Source organism: Nannospalax galili, unplaced genomic scaffold (assembly GCF_000622305.1).
Source record: "Nannospalax galili isolate Female #2095 unplaced genomic scaffold, S.galili_v1.0 scaffold933, whole genome shotgun sequence".
Taxonomy (NCBI): Eukaryota; Metazoa; Chordata; class Mammalia; order Rodentia; family Spalacidae; genus Nannospalax; species Nannospalax galili.
Window position 1 is genome coordinate 1,315,769 of NW_008333281.1, and position 12,120 is coordinate 1,327,888.

Consider the following 12,120-nt stretch of genomic DNA (forward strand, 5'->3'; position numbering starts at 1 on the left):
CTTCTGTTGTTAAGACTTCTTTTCCTGGGGATGCTAAGCAATGCTTATTCCCTTTTAAGGTTCTAGTGTCAAGCCAATGTTTGATTAAAGTTTTACTGGGGAACCATGAGTTTATTGAGCTTACTTACCGAGATAACAGAGGGGTTGCTGAGGTAAATGTGTGACTTGAGGGTATGCACACTGGAAAGCCTTTACCCAACATGGGTCATGCCTTCTCTTCCTACCCTTCCCCAGATTGTATACTTTAGCCCTACCCAAATCCAAGAGTCCATGTGTGATTAGGGCCAAATTACATATAGTTGGCTAGGAAGAGTGGCTGAACAATCCGGTGAGGGTCCAGTACCCTGCTTGGCCCTCCTTTAATGAATGACCACAACTGTCAACAAGCCCAATTGTGACGATGTTTAGCGATCAGACACTGCTGAAGTCGTGATGATGGTAGTTATTTCATGCAGAAGGGACTGCTGTACAGCATCTTCTTATTAAAAGGACCACCACGTGGAGGCAGGTTCCAGGGGCTGTCAGGCAGTCCCCTGCGTTCTCAGCCCCTCTGTCAGAGACAGGCCAGAGGGAGGCCAGAACTTGGCACTCTATGGCGGTCTCCCTCTTGTCTCTCTTTAAGTGGTCAGTACCTTGTCAGCTAAGCAGCTGTTCCTCTCAGACCCAGTGTAAGTCGACAGATTCTTGACTGCCTACCCCTGTGTGGACTCTGGCTGGGTCTGTGTTGGTTTTCCTCGTTTATTCAGAAAAAATTGGCTGTGTCTAGGCTGGGGAATCAGTGCTGGCCCAAAAGGGTTGAGTGAAGCTGGCCCTGTATGGGAGACAGTTGCCGGAGCACAGTTTGAATATGGCAAGATAAAGGCGGGCAGAGGCCAGCCCCTGCTCTGGGAACCAAGGGAAGTAGGAACACTGGGATCTGGGGAGTCGGCCTCATGCATGAGGAGGTGCCTGTCCCAGATCACCAGGCCCACCATGCACAGCCAGACCCTTTGAACTGCCTGTCCAAAGCCCCGTTCTCCCCATGGTGGGGGCTGACCCGGCAGACTCTCCTGGTTGCATCTTGAGTCATTCTGGTTGTATTCCTTCAACCTTTCATTCAGTATAGCAGGTTTTAATGACACCTGGTGTAAAGACAGTCTGGGTTCAATGTGTGCTTTTTCCTTTAGCAGCTGAGTCATGTTGGGCCTGTTACTCAGATAACTTAAAGAGTTGTCTCAAAAGAAACTGTAACAAGAGAGCTGGGGGTGTATGTGGCTCAGTCATACCCCACTTGTCTAGCATGCACGGGGCCCTGAGTTCAATAGCCAGTATCGTTAAAAAGGTTTATACGACTAGCTTCAGGGCTTTAGGTCTCATTTTCCTATAAGGAGCAATCCTTACCAGAGGATGCTGTCCAAGCCCTAGCAGATCCTGGGCTCCAGCTGCACACCAGCCCCCTCTTGCCATGAGTCTCTGTGGCTTGGTTAGGCACAAGACAGTGGCCCCCTGCCCCACAAGCCTGGGAGACCTATGCCCTTCCTTTAGGGCAGCCTGCAGCAATGACTCAACACTGACAGGAAATAAAGGCTGGACCCTGGCCTACAGGCCATCTGAAGGGCCTCATTCTACAGAACTTCCCTCAGGATGGGTCCACGCAGAGGCAGGACTCCAGCAGAGGCCCAGGGCTACCCTGCAGCATAGTCTCCTCCTCTCCTTCAGTAATTCCTGAGCAGCTCCTTCCACAAACCACAGGGGGTCAGGGGGTCATGTCTGGGGCCTGGAGCTTGGAAAAGTGCCTCTGCGATACCCCCCGCCCCCCGCAGAGTTAGTGAGGGCACAGGGCTGTGGCTGACCACGGTGCTTGTAGCCTCCTGGTGATGGCTGACCACGGTGCTTGTAGCCTCCTGGTGATGGATAGATGAGCTCTGACCCCCACCATGCCCTCACCCCTTCATCTCGGTCCCTGAAAGCAGGCCCCAGGGTTAGGTTAGGTCAAATGCAAGCAGTTAATTTGAAAAAGTGCAGGAAATACTTGACTGGATAAGGATCAGACAGGGAAGGGGGCCTAGGGGCTCAAGCCAAGCCTGTCACTGCTGAGGGTCACTGGACACTCTTGGGGCCAGGGTGGCACAAGGGTGGGCAAGTCGGGGCACTGAGAAGTCAATCCTGTACAGGTCAGGGGACATTCTGCTCTTGGATGTTAATAACTAGCCTACACTTCCAGGCTGCTGGGAAGCTGGTAGGTCCATCCTCCAAGGTTTGAGCTAGTTCCTCAGCCAGAAGATGTAGACACAGGTACCTGAGAAGCAAGGCCTGGGGGTGTCAGTGACACTCCCACCCCATTACCAACCTCCCACCCTTATCTCACAAAGCTCAGCTTCAGCTTTTCTGGAAGCCCTAGCTACAGTGTCAAGGAGAACCCCATGGCCTACAGTGTTGCCACGTGATACAGGTTTAACCAATCATAGCAGACTAGTTCTCGCCCTCAGGGACTAGCCCACAGGCTGAGTCAATCAGAGCCCTTGGAGATTTCCACTTGTTGCTGAGAGGCTCTTGGCTAGTCAGCAATATGGATGTATTAAGTCAAAGTTCTCTGTGTGGAAGTACCAGTCCTTCATAAGGAGTGAATGTGGCCAACAGGCCGAGGCACACACAGAACAGAGAGAAAGGCCAGAGGAGCGGGATGGGAGACTAGGCTTAAAGCATCTTGAAAGCATTTTTATGGGAGTCAAGAAAGGATTTGTCTGGTGGGGCTCAGGTGAGGGTGGGTGTGTTAGCAGATGGGGTGTTGTTCATCGTGACTCACAGACTGACATTTCTGAGGTCTACTTTGAAAAGAAAGTGTCATTGGTTCTTTTGTATTTTATGTTGGGCACTTTCTGAATCAGTTGGTAATTCCCTGGAGTCCTTAGATGTTCTTTGATGGCAAGGTCTCGTAGAGTCCAGACTGGCCATGAATTCGCCGTGTAGCCAAAGACAATCCTGAACTTGTGATCCTCCAGCCTTATCTCCTGAGTGCTGGGATTACAGGCATACGACGCACCACAGCCTGTTTATTTGGTGCTGGGGATTGAATGCCTGCCCTTGTGCATGCCAGGCAAACACCTTACCAACCACCAATTGAGTGAATAGATTTTACCTTTAACTTTCATATAGGATTTAGATAAAGCTTAGACAAAAACAAAAAGTGTTTTAAATAAATCCTGATTTTATTGACTCAGTTTCCCCAAGTAATTAAAAATTAGACATACTTAGCAAGAGATCGAAATAGTTCTCTTTTTCCTTTTTTCTTTTTAATCTATTTTTAATTGAGTTTGAGTTTTTGTGCGTTTCATACATTTTTTTTTTCTTTCTTTTTTTTTGTCTTTTTGAGACAGGGTCTCCCTGTAGCCTCACCTGGCCTGGAACTTGCTATGTGAACCAGCCTGGCCTTGAACTCACAGAAATCTACCTGCCTCTGCCTCCTGAGTGCTGGGATTAAAGGTGTGTATCACCATGCCTGGCTCATACAATATATTTTTTTGTTTTTGGTCTTTTTGAAACAGGGTCTCTCTCTATACCCCAGCTGGCCTGGAACTCACTATGTAGACTAAGCTGGCCTTGAATTCACAGAGATCCGTCTGCCTCTGCCTCCGAAGTGCTGGGACTACAGGCATGCGCCACCATGCCCGGCCAGGCAGGCTATACGATACATTTTTTAAAGACCGAAGTTTCACTCAGTATGTAGTCCTGGCTGACCTAGAATTCACTATGTAGACCAGGTAGACTTTGAGCTCACACAGATCTGCCTGCCTCTGTCTCTTGAGTGCTGGCATCAAAGGTAAGCACCACCCTGCCCAGCCTTATATACTTCAGAGTTGGTGGATTCTTTCTTATTTTTAAGACTTTTTTGAATTTAGAAAAATTGTTATGGGGCCAGAGAGATGGCTCAGCAGTTAAGAGCACTGACTACTCTTGCAGAGGACCTGGGTTCGGTTCCCAGCATCCACATGGTGGCTAACAATGTCCTTAATTCCAGTTCCAGGGACTTGACATCTTCCTCTGCTCTCTGCAGGCATGGCATGCATGAGTGCACTTACATACATGCAGGATGCAGGCATCACATATAAAAAAAAGATAAGTAAATTGAAAAAAATTTACAAAATAAAATAATGATTTTTAATTAAAATTTTTTATTTATTATTATTGCATGGGGGTGTGTGCCCATGCCCAAGTGCACGTGTGAAGGTCAGAGGACAACCTTCAGGAGTTGGTTCTCTCTTTCCACCATATGGGTCCCTAGGGTTGAGCTCAGATTGTCAGGCTTGCATGGCAAGCACCGTTAACCACTGAGCCATCTCATTGGCCCAAAGTAAATGTATTTTAATGACAATTCAGCAAGCTATATATTTTCTAAAAAGTTTTTGTAAGGCCAGGTGTGGTGGTGCACACCTTTAATCCCAGCACTCAGGAGGCAGAGGCAGGCGGCTCTCTGTGAGGTCAAGGCCAGCTGGGTCTACATAGTGAGTTCCAGGCCAGCTGGGGCTACAGGGAGACCCTGTCTCATCTTTTTGTTATTATATTTAATTTATATTTATTTATTTAATTAATTTATTTTTAATATTTTATTTATTACTTTTATTTTATGTGTATGAGTGTATTGCCTGCATGTAGGTAAGTGCACCCGTGTTGTGCAATGCTCGCAGAACAGAAGAGGCTGTCGGATCCCTTGGAACTGGAGTTACGGACAGTTGTTAGCTGCCATGTGGATGCTGGGATTTGAACCCAGGTCTTCTGCAAGAACAACCAGTGTTCTTAACCGCTGAGCCATCTCTCCAGCCCATATTTTATTTATTTTTATTTTATGTGCATGAGTGCTTTACCTGCATGTAAGTGCACCACATGCATGCAGTGCCCACGGAGGCCAGAAGAGGGCACTGGTCCCCCTGGAATTGGAGTTGCAGATGGTTGTTAGCTGTTATGTGGGTGCTGGGAACTGATCCTGGGTCCTCTGCAAGAGCAGTCAGTGCTCTTAGTGATAAGCCATCTCTCCAGCACCTTTTTGTGTGTGTGTGTTTTTGAGAAAAGGTCTCATTCTTTAGCCCAGGCTGGCTTTGAACTCCCAACAATAATCCTGCCTCAGCCTCTCAAGTGCTGGGATTACAGTTGTTAACTGCCATTTCTGACTTAAAATTTATCAACATTAGGCAAAATGGGATATTCCTTGTCAATTAAAGGATATTTTCCACCTGTTGCATGGTACTGTCACAAGCTATGGAAAACCTGGGGATCTCACATTGACAAGTCTTGCAGAGTTGCATATTTGTATTTGCATATCTGTATCTGCATATCTGTATTTGCATATTTGTATCTGCATATTTGTATCTGCATATTTTTATTTCCATATTTGTATCTGTATATTTGTATCTGCATATTTTTATTTCCATATTTGTATTTGCATATTTGTATCTGCATATTTGTATCTGCATATTGTCTTCATTCATTTCTTCTCTGTGGACTTTCCTCCTATCATCCTTTCCCTTCTCTTGTGTATAATAAAAGTTTTTTTTAAGTGGAAATTGTGTATAAGCCTGAAATTATATACATTATCGTTATTATTGTGTGTGTATGTTGTATGTGTATGTGCGGGTGCACACATACCACAGTGCATGTGTGATCAGAGAACGACTTTTGGGAGACAGTTCAGTCCTTCCAACATGTGGATTCTAGAGACTGACCTCAGGTCCTCCGGCCTGTGCAGCTGAGCCTTCTCCCCAGCCCCTGTAGCCTAGAGTGACTTTGGATTCCTGGACCTCTTGCTTCTACCTCTCTAGTGCTGGGATTACCAATGTGCTCCACCTACCATGCTTGGCGTTTAAGAGATTCTTCTTTTTGGGTTTGGTTTTGTTAGAAGCAGAAACCCAGCTTCACAGGTTATGTTTACTTAAAGTCTGGCAGACAGACAGGTGCCTGCGAGGAACGTGCGGCCTCTAAAAGTATGAAAATTCAGGCACTGGAGAGTTGGCTCAGTGGTTAAGAGCACTGACTTCTCTTGTAGAGTACCCGGGTTCAATCCCCAGCACCGACATGGTGGCTAATAACCATATATAACTCCAATTCCAGAGGTTCTGATACCTTCATTAGTCTCCATGGGCATTGCATCCACTTACATATATGTGGCAAAACATTCATACACATAAAATAAAAATAAATAAAATTAAAAAGAAAGAAGTTGAGCTAGGCCTGGGGCTGGTGTCAGCCTGGCCCTTCCCCGTAGACCCCTGCACCTGTGAAGCCCCCAGGTCCTCCTCTCCCTGGGCTCCTGAGCAGCAGAGCCCCAAGCGACAGTCTTGAAGTCTAGCAGTCAGGAGCCCTTTGAATGTACCTTCAAGCGCCCCACCCCCCTTATCTTTCTGACATTACTGGGAGCCTCTTGTTAAAGCTCTGACAATGGATGAGATCAGCTCATCCCACAAATAGGTTTGTCTGTAAATAACCCTCTCAGAAAGGCACCTGTTCCCAGGGAGGCCCCTTGCGAGGAGGCAGGTGTCATGTGCTCTGTGGTCTTCAGTTCAGCTAAGGTGAAACTTTTGTTTTAACTTTAGTAAAAGGTGGCGACACTGACCTCAGTGTCTGCAAGGCTTCTGCAAGGAGAGAAAGATTTGCATAGGTGATTTTGCTTTTGTTTTTGTTTTGAGACAGTGTCTCTTGTAGCTTTGGCTAGTCTCAAACTGCTTATGTAGCTCAGGATGACCTTGAGCTCTTGATCCTTGTCTTCCACCTTGGGGGTGCTGGGAAGGCAGGTTGTGTCACCTGCTGTATCTGGCTAAATCTATCTATCTATCTATCTATCTATCTATCTATCTATCTATCTATCTATCTATCTATCTATCTATCTATCTATCTATCTATCTATCTATCTATCTATCTATCTATCTATCTATCTATCTATCTATCTATCTATCTATCTATCTATCTATCTATCTATCTATCTATCTATCTATCTATCTATCTATCTATCTATCTATCTATCTATCTATCTATCTATCTATCTATCTATCTATCTATCTATCTATCTATCTATCTATCTATCTATCTATCTATCTATCTATCTATCTATCTATCTATCTATCTATCTATCTATCTATCTATCTATCTATCTATCTATCTATCTATCTATCTATCTATCTATCTATCTATCTATCTATCTATCTATCTATCTATCTATCTATCTATCTATCTATCTATCTATCTATCTATCTATCTATCTATCTATCTATCTATCTATCTATCTATCTATCTATCTATCTATCTATCTATCTATCTATCTATCTATCTATCTATCTATCTATCATCTGTCTATCTGTCTATCATCTGTCTGTCTATCTATCTATCTATCTATCTATCATCTATCTATCTATTTCTCTTTCTCTCTCTCTTTCTATCTTTTCTTTTCTTTTGAAACAGGGTCTCACTGTGTAGCCCTGGGTGGTCTGGAACTCACTGTGTAGACCAGGCTGGCCTCAAACTCACAGAGAGCCATCTACCTCTGCCTCCCGAGGAGTGCCAATGAGATGGCTCAGTGGGTAAAGGCACTTGTTGTCAAGCCTGACCTGAGTTTGAGCCTACACATGCTAGAAGGAGAGAAGCAACCTCTATAAGTTGCCCTCTGACCTCCACGGGTAGGTGCCGTGGCAGGTACCCAAACAAATGAAAACGTAGTCAGTTTTAAATTTATTTGTATTTTATGTGTATTGACCATATGTAAGTGCACCTGGGTCATGCAATACCTGTGGAGGACAGAAGAGGACATCAGATCCCTTGGAACTGGAGTTACAGACAGTTGTTAGCCACCATGTGGGTGCTGGGAGTCGAACTCTGGTCTTCTGCAAAAACAGCCAGTGCTTGTAATCTCTGAGCATCTCTCCAGCCCACAACATTTTTTTAACTGAAAAATAATAATATTTAAAAGTAAACAAGTAGCTGGGCATGGTGGCGCAGGCCTTTAATCCCAGCACTCAGGAGGCAGAGGCAGTGAGATCTCTGTGAGTTCAAGGCCAGCCTGGTTTACATAGTGAGTTCCAGGACAGCTGGGACTACAGGGAGACCCTGTCTCATAAAGACCCCGCCCCCCCCCAAAGTAAACAGGCAAATAACAAATAAACAAGCAAAATCAGAACTGGGGCAACAAGCTACTAGACTCAATGTCACGTTCTCCAAACTCTGCCTCCTGGTGGAGACACCCCAAACCTCTGGTATCTCACTGTGTCTAGCTCTGGGGTTGGGCTGTGGAGACCAAGACAGTAGGATTTCAAGTTAAAGGCCAGTAAGAATCTGTCACAAAACAAAACACAAAACCAACCCTAGGGAATGACTTCGATGCTCATCTATGCTGATGGAGGGTCTGAGCACCCTCCGGATGATATGCTAATTAATGGAGAAATAGCCGCTGTGTACAGCCAGGCCTGGAGCACACACTTACAAGACCAGTACTCGAGAGGCAGAGGCAGGAGGACCAGGAGTTTGAGGTTATCCTGGCTATATAAGACCCTGTCTCAAAAAACCCCAATAAGGGGCTGGAGAGATGGCTCAGTGTTTAAGAACACTGGTTGTTCTTACAGAAGACCTGGGTTCAAACCCCAGCACCCACACAGCAGCTAACAACTGCCCATAACTCCAGTCCCAGGGGATCCGACAACCTCTTCTGACCTCCAAGGGCATTGCACGACATGGGTGCACTTACTTACATGCAGGCAATACACACACACACGCATAAAATAAAAATAATAAATAAAAATTTAAAAACCCCAATAAATAAAGGGGTGCATGTGATCAAGTACATTGTATGTACATACGGAATTCTAAAGAATAGATAAAATAAATAAACAAGAGAAAAACCAACCAACCAATCAATAGAAAGAAAATACCCACTCAGTAGTTAACTTGGTGTCTGGCACGCAGCACTGGATCACGGGGGGGACATTAGATCATTGGTTCTATAGAATGTGTAGGGTAAGCATGTTGCAGGGTCACTAGCTCATATTTATTATTTTTATTTTATGTGTGTGAATATATTGCTTGCAGGTAAGTAGGTGCACCCGTGTTGTGCAGTGCCCATAGAGGTCAGAAGAGGGCGTCAGATCCCCTGGAACTGGAGTTACAGACAGCTGTTAGCTGCCATGTGGGTGCTGGGAATCGAACCTGGGTCCTCTGCAAGGCAGTCAGTGCTCTTAACCGCTGAGCCATCTCTCCAGCCCCTTAACTTTAGTTTTAAGAGTGGACACAAACAAGGAGGGTATCTGTTCCTCCAGAGGTCTCCTGGAGCTGTGCTGCTGAGCCAGGCCTCGAGCCAGGCCTCTCCCACACTTTTATTCAAAACTGTTTCCCTAACATCAAATTTTGGGGAAGTAGAAGCTCGGATTCACACTTCTCTTACCAGACAATCTTGTCCTTTCATTCCTAAAACATCTACACACAACGTCAAGCATTCTTTTTAATTTTCACTGTTTTCAATGAAGATTACCTGCCTTTCAGTGCTTTGATTTGTAAGACATTTATTCACTACCTGGGGTGAAGCAGTAAGTTGAGGTTCTGAGGGATCAAGGTCAGGTGCCCAGGTCACAAGAGCACATGGCTCAGTGAATTTGTTTGTGGTAGCTTTTTGGTTGCAAGGTTAATTAAAAGTCATTAGTCCAGATTGTGTCCATTTTATGTCATTCCTGTATATGGTATGTGTCTGTGTGTGTGGTGTGTATGTATATGTGTGTGCATATGGTATATGTATATATGTATGTGTGGTGTGTGTATATGTATGGTGTGCATATATGTGTGCATGTGGTTTGTATGTATATGGTGTGTGTGTGGTGTGTCTGTGTGTATATGTGTACAGTGTGTGTATATATGTGTGTGGTATACCTTTGTGTGTGTGGTGTGTGTGTCTGTGTCTGTGTAGTATGTGGGTATATGTGTGGCATGTCTGTGTATGAATGCAATGTGTATGGTATGTCTGTGTGTATATGTGTGTGGTATGTGTATACGTGTGTGTTCAATATATCTGTATGTGGTATACGTGTTATGTCTCTGTGTGTAGTGTGTTGTATGTGTGTGGTGTGTCTGTGTGTATACATATGTGTGTGTGGTATGTGACTGTGTGTGTGGTGTATGTATGTAATACGTGTGTGGCATGTGTGGCGTGTGTCTGCACCTGTGTGGTGTGTACATGTGTGCAGATATCTTTGCCCATCTGGTATGTGTGGAGACCAGAGGTTGATGTTGGATGTCTCCCTCAATTATATCCCCACCCTGTTTTTCTTTTTCATTTTTTTTAAAATTTTATGTTATTTTTATTGTATGTGTATGCGTGTATAGCCTGCATGTAGATAAGCGCACCCGTGTCATGCAATGCCTGTGGAGGTCAGAAGAGGCTGTCAGATCCCCTGGGACTGGAGTTACAGACAGTTGTTAGCTGCCATGTGGGTGCTGGGATTCGAACCCTGGTCTTCTGCAAGAACAACCAGTGTTCTTAACTGCTGAGCCATCTCTCCAGCCCCCACCGTGTTTTTCAAGACAGACTCTCTCATTGAACCCGGAGTTCAGTTTTTCGTCTAGACTGACTGGCCAGTGAACCACCCACTCCCCAAAATCCCAACTCTGGTGTTACCGAGATGTGCCGCCATGCTCAGCTTTTATGTAGACTCTGGGGGTTTGAATTCAGGTCCCTGTGTCTGCAGAGCCCTCTCCCCTCCCTGGACCCTTCTTAAAGTGAGCTGAAACAAACCCTTCCTCCCTTAACTCACTTCTTGTCAGCTATTTGGCCACAGCAACAAAAGTAACTAACAGTGGGCCAAAAGGATGGCTCAGCAGGTAAAGGGGCTTGTTGCCAAGCCTCATGACCTGAGTTTAATCCCTGAGACCCACATTTTAGAAGGAGAGAACTGACTTCCAAAAGCTGTCGTCTGACCCCAATGCGCACGCTGTAGCTTGTGTGTCCCTCCTAAATGAACAAAGAAATAGATCAATAAATAAACATAAGAACAACTTTTACTTTTATTTATTTAGTTTTGGTCTTTTTTGAGACAGGGTCTCCCTGTAGCCCCAGATGGCCTGGAACTGGCTATGTAGACCAGGCTGGCTTCAGTCTCACAGAGATTCATCTGCCTGTACCTCCCGAGTGCTGGGAAACACATGTGCCACCAAGCCCAGCTTGAACAACTTTAAAATGTAAGTAATGCAGTGCCCTGCTGCACGTCCGCAGACTGTAAATATGGGGATGCCTGTTTGAGCTTGAAGATGGTGATGCTTTTGCCAGTATCAGCTGCTTTGACTTTAAAAAGAAATATTTTTATTTATGTGTTTGTGTGTGTGCACTGTGTGCATGCAGGTGCCTGAAGAGGCCAGAGGGCGCACTGGATCTCCTGTAACTGAAGTTACGGATGATTGTGAGCTGCCTGACGTGGGTGCTGGGGATAGAACCCAAGTCATCCGGTCACCGCTGAGCCATCTCTCCAGCTCTTGACTCGACTTTCTTCCCCCTCACTGGCATCTGTTTAACACAGTGAGTTGCAAGTCTGTCTGGGATTTCCGTGGCTCCCGGACCTGGGTGTCTATGGTGACTGAGATGGACCCTGTCTCTGCCTGGTCAACCTGACATTTTTCTAGGAGTGGAGAGACTAACAGGAGGAAACACCAAGAAAGGGATTCTGGAGAGTGAGTGATGTGTGCTATCAAAGATGTGGGGTTACACAAGGACCTTTTAAATTTAACATTGGATTACTGGGGAAGGCTAGGAGGGTGGGTGACATTTGAGGTCCTAAAGATAAACCTGTTATACTGACTTGAGGGTAAAGTGTGCCAGCAGTTGCCTGAAGATGGTCATAGAGAGACAGAGTGGTGGAGTCAAAGCCTTGATGAAGCCACACCTGGCATCCACCTTGCCCTGGACCATTGGCTATTCGCTTTCCCCTGCCTACTGCTCAGCCAGTTAGAATTGAGCTTTCTAACAACAGCAACCGCACTAGAAAGCACCTCTCTTAGTCTATCAGCCTCAAGGGGACAGGCTGACCTCTGTCTAGTTCAAGTTCATACACAGCCAGCTCTTATATGCACATTTTAATTATTGAAACTTCAGGGTGAATGTCCCAGATCCTTTTCTTTTCTTCCCCC